General features: G+C 37.0%; 1 long non-coding RNA gene across 1 annotated transcript; it reads left to right on the top strand.

Annotated features, from left to right (window-relative positions):
* Nucleotides 1–643: 643 nt before the first annotated feature.
* Nucleotides 644–5,129, top strand: LOC128039628 (uncharacterized). Its single transcript, XR_008194075.1, has 4 exons — nucleotides 644–725; nucleotides 874–1,020; nucleotides 1,156–1,678; nucleotides 5,004–5,129. It is a non-coding gene; the product is annotated as an uncharacterized LOC128039628 (long non-coding RNA).
* The last annotated feature ends 222 nt before the right edge of the window (nucleotides 5,130–5,351 follow it).

The following is a 5,351-nucleotide window of genomic DNA, read 5'->3' as shown; positions in this document are numbered from 1 at the left end:
GTCTCTTTACTGAATGTATACTTCTGCTCTCTGGAAAGACATGATCAAATTGTACCACATGCCAATCGGTTGATGGTCTTGCATTCTTTATCATCAACCCCTTCTGGTTTTTCTTCCTCAATGGCAATATCTAGACCCTGTTGAAAGAGGGCAACTAGAAGCTCACTTTCCACATGCCGAAATGACCTGGTCCATCAAAAATTTCCACTGCAAATCTCGTATTTGCAGTTCCAACCCTCGACAAAATGTACGAGGTGGAAGTTGTTGATGTGGATGGTTTTTCTTCTGTTATTTTTGCCATAGCTTCTATTTAATAGCCACCAAATGCGGAATACCCATAAGCTTTAGGAAATGTTTCGATGTGTAGATCGGACTAAGCGCAAACACGAGGCATACTACAAAACCTTGGCTCGGATACCAATTGTTGCGAGCGTCGATAATATTTCGATAATATTGTTATTAATATTATCGACGCTTCGCAACAATTGGTATCCGAGCCAAGGTTTTGTAGTATGCTCTGTTTTTGTTTTAGTCCGATCTACACATCGTAAACATTTCCTAAAGCTTGTGGGTATTCCGCATTTGGTGGCTATTAAATAGAAGCTATGGCAAAAATGACAGAAGAAAAACCATCCACATCAACATATGGTCTAAAACATTTGCTAATCTCGGAGTATATTTGAACACGAAATTACTGGATCTAGTTGTTATCTGTTGAATATCATGTATGTACACTCCTACCTGTGATCTATCTTGACTTTTTGATTTACATTTCTTGATTATTGCTAATAAGTCACCTTCAATAATGATCTCCGGCCACTGTATTTCGATACCTACCTATTTGGGCTGCTCTTCGGCATGCAAGCGCTTTAGTAGCGAAAGCGAAGGCCACCTCTTGATGGATTTCTGAGCAAGATAAAAGGACGGTCCCGTTAGTGTTTTTGGCCACAATACCCGAAGCTGATTGGTGGTGATGCCCATCGTGCGCATCGTCAAAATTGATTTTAACGATATCACTAGGTGGGTGACTCTATTTTCTAATCTCATTCGAATTTGAAGGATTTCTTTTTTCGATACCGTTCAACTTAGAAATATAGTTATTAATGAATCTCGCTATTTTCTGACCAGTGCTAATTTTCTTCTCATGCATTCTAGCATTTCTATCTCTCCAAATGTCCCATAGTGCACAACAGAATAGTCGACAGTGGTAAGGGGGTAATGATCAAAAACCCAGGTAAGCCATTGTATAAAATCCATATTAGTAGCTATTAAAATATTTGGGAATGATAATGCTGTCCAGACTTCAACTAAAAGAAGGCATTTGCGGAATAGATGATCACTTGTTTCAGCTCCTCCTCTACACCGGGGACAAATTGTGTTATTAACTAGCTTCCTATGCTGCATGTTAACTAGTGTAGGCAAGTAGTTCCATGATATCCTCCAGATTGTGATTTTGATTTTTGTAGGGAGATTTTCGAGCCATAGTTATTTGTAAAAGTTCCTATAGTCGATTTGTAAAGCATAAGCTCTAGGATTATAACCATAATTTTGTAATAGTTTGTAGGCGCTACGAAACGAAAATTTTCCCGAAGATTCACCACTCCATACAAGAAAATCATCGTGGGGTTCTTGTGCCAACGGGATACAAAGAATCTTTTCAGCATCTCCCTCCAAAAAGGTATTAGCTATTAGCTCCCGTTTCCATATTCTTTTATTACTACATCTGGAATCCAAGCATGATTATTAATTGAAACATTCATACCCGTACCCACCAACAAAGCCCTTTCACCAAAATAACCTTCGCCGCCCAAATACTTCTCTATATATAAGAACTTGTATTTCCCAATCGCGAATTAAAAAAATCATTATTTGGAAAATACTTTAGTTTGAGCACTCATGCCACTAGATAATTTGGGTTATTTATAATTCCCCACCTTTGTTTCGCTAATACGAAAATATTAAGCTGAGTCATACTTCTAAAACCCATTCCCCCTCCTCTTTTGAACGACACATATGCTTTTACTGGCACCAATCCTTTTTTCTCATGTCCTTTTTGCCACCAAAATTTAGCAAAAATGTTTTCTAATTCCCCACATGAGGATTTCAGAAGAAGAAAGCATGACATAGCATAAATTGGTATTGCCTAAAGCACTGATTTTATGAAGACCTCCTTACCCCATTGTGATAGTATCCTTGTACTCCATCCTTCAATTCGCAAGTAAACCCTGTCCTTAAGATTTTGAAAGGATTCTTTCTTGCGTCTACCGACCACATTAGGGAGTCCCAAATATTTTTCCAGATTTGTTGAGCTTCTCACACCCAACAAATTCAAGATCCTTTCTTTTTCCCCCTGTGTGTTTGAACTGTAGAAGATCGTTGATTTGTTAAAATTCATGCATTAGCCTGAACATCGTTCGTATTCCGTCATAATTTCTTTCAATATCAACGCTCCTCTATTTGTTGCTTCACCAAATAGAATACAATCATATGCGAAAAGCAAGTGTGATATCTCTGGTCCCCTTTTGCTAGCTTTTGCTCCTTTTGACAATGCCTCTCTCATTTCTAGTCTCATAAAAGATGAAAGTCCCTTATTGCATATCAAAAAAGGAAAGGACTAAGTGCGTCGCCTTGCCGGAGCCCCCTAGTAGGTTTGAAAATGTTTCCCCTTCTCTCATTAATGTTTACTGTATAAGAAACTGAGGAGATACATTTCATAATTAGTGCCACCAATTCCCCTCAAAGCCCATTCGTAGCATTACTTCCTTTAGAAAACCCCATTCAACTCTATCGTAGGCTTTGCTCATATCTAGCTTTTTCACTGCCATATATCATTTCTTTTCGATACGCTTCTGGTGAAAAGTGTGTAAATTTTCATAGGCTAATAGCACATTTCCAGAGATTAATCTTCCGAGGATGAAAGCACTTTGAGCACTATCAATACATCTCCTAATGACTCCTTGAAGAATATTTGCAATTGTTTTCGCCATAATTTTGTAAATAACAGTACATAAACTAATAGGTCTAAAAGTAACAAGACTTGTGGGATTTAGTATTTTTGGAATAAGCACAATATCCGTCAAATTTAGAGAGTCAAAGTCATTACCATCATTCAAAATTCCCAAACAGAAAGTTTTGACATCTTTACCTACAATGTGCCAGTATCTCTGAAAAATAATGCCGGAAAATCGTCTATGCCTGCTGCTTTAGTAGGCCCCATTCCTTTCAAAGCCGAATGAACCTTTTTTTTCGTTTATGCTGATGATAAAGCTGTATTGATATCAGAGGAGATATTAATATCAATGCCTGCTAGTAGATTGGATAAATTCCCAATTCCATTAGACGAAAATAACTTCTGGAAAAATGTAGTAGCAGCCTCATTAATCTCTGTTTCGTCGCGGATCTCTATTCCTTCATCTGGTTCCAACCTAGTTATTGTGTTTATCCATCTACGGACTAGGGCATACTTATGAAAAAAGGTAGAATTCTTATCCCCTAATTGAAGCCAATTGGCCCATGCCCTTTGTTCCCAATATATTTTATCTTTATCAATCTCCATATTAAGTTAAATTTTGGTATCAATTAGCTTTGCCATCATATCTTCATCCCTCTTCTTCTCTATTAGATTTTTCAGTTCCTTAGTAAGTTTTTGTTTTAAATAGTTCCGGCCTATCTTAATTGTGCTTACCTACCTCTTTAATTTGATTTGCAACATTTCAAGTGTTTTAATGAGCGAACCAGTTGATGACTACTAAGAGTCCTTAATTTCTAATTCAATAGATTCCTTAATTTGAATGCTGCTTTCTGGAAAAAGATACATCCATTTTTCATTCCCAGCTCCCCTATCTAATCGCTACTTTATGTTTGTTTCCGGCAAGTTCCCTCTCTCCCATGTAAACCATACCCTCGTATACCCTGCATCCACTAATTGGCATTCCTCAAGAACCTCACAGAATGCCTCCATCTTTTTTTCCTCCCTCGGTATTCCTCCACTCTTTTTAAAAGAATACATGATTTCGTTAAAGTCACCACTTACCAACCAAGGATGATTTTGTTCTTGACCCAGTTTTGTTAATAAATTCCACGAGGAATTCTTATTGCTTACATAAGGTGAGCCATAAAACCCCATAAATCTCCATTCCTCTGCTACAATATCCTCTTTAATCATTACATCAATATGACATCTAGAGAAACTCCTTAAGCTAATCGTAATTTCCCCTTTCCATGCCAAGCATAGTCCACCCCGAGGACCTTCTACTCCTACATCAATTCCATTCACAAAATCGCATCCCCTTCTAACTTTTTCCATACGTTTCTCATCGATTTTTGTCTCCATAAAGAAGACCATTTGGGGATTGTGTTACTTCATCAAATACCGAAGCCTCCGTACAGCTCGTAGACCCCTCAATCCATGAACATTCAAACATATAGTTTTCATTGCACCCAGTTGACTCGCCTTTTGGCAGCCGCCAATCCATAATGATTGGGAACACAAATTTGTTCTAAGTTTTCTACCGACAAAACTGAAACAGCTTCGACATGTATATCTTTATTTTTGTGTTTCATTCTTTTAGCTCCGTCTTTATGAGACTTTTCTATACAACATTCATCAGTTTATATTTTTTGTTGATTTCCTCTTTCTCATTACGTTATATTCCTCATCTTGATTCATCAAGATCGCTGGACTAATTCTTTTCCAGCTTGTCTTCTTGATTGGTTTCGATTTATCTTCTAATGTGTTATTTCTTCCATTCAATCTTTTAATGTTCTTCATTACAGACCCTTCCTCCTACATCTTCTCCTTATCCTCTCTCTTTTTTAGTTGTAATTTATCTTACAAGCTCTAGGCCATAGCAATCCCATCATCTTGCTTTTTATTTATCCCAGAAAACATCTCCGTGTCACCTGTATAGGAACATTGGGGCATCATATTTTTTAAGAGTGAACTAAATTACAAGCTCTCTTTCCCAATTAAATTTAGTTCATCTCTATTTTTTTTTCTGCAGGTATTAGCCCAATACAATCTTTGAACCCATGCCCCATTCATCCACATCCAAAGTAGAAAGTCCGCAAATTCTCATATCTAAAGGAAATCCACAATTTCCGTTGAGTATCATTTGAGACTAAGATACTCTACACATCCAATTGGATTCTGAGGCGATAAAAAACTCCATTAATTTCAGATCTAATTACTCCTCCTAAAGTAACTCCAATGCCTATAAATAGAGACTTTGAAGAAGTATTGTAATCATCCCATTGATCAATAAAATACATTATTTATTGCTTCCCATATTTTCTTTGTTCTTAATTTTCTCTATCTCTCTTTATTTTATAACACGTTATTAGCACGATTC

This window comes from Gossypium raimondii, chromosome 3 (genome assembly GCF_025698545.1).
Source record: "Gossypium raimondii isolate GPD5lz chromosome 3, ASM2569854v1, whole genome shotgun sequence".
NCBI lineage: Eukaryota > Viridiplantae > Streptophyta > Magnoliopsida > Malvales > Malvaceae > Gossypium > Gossypium raimondii.
This window is presented reverse-complemented; position numbering and strand designations above follow the sequence as displayed.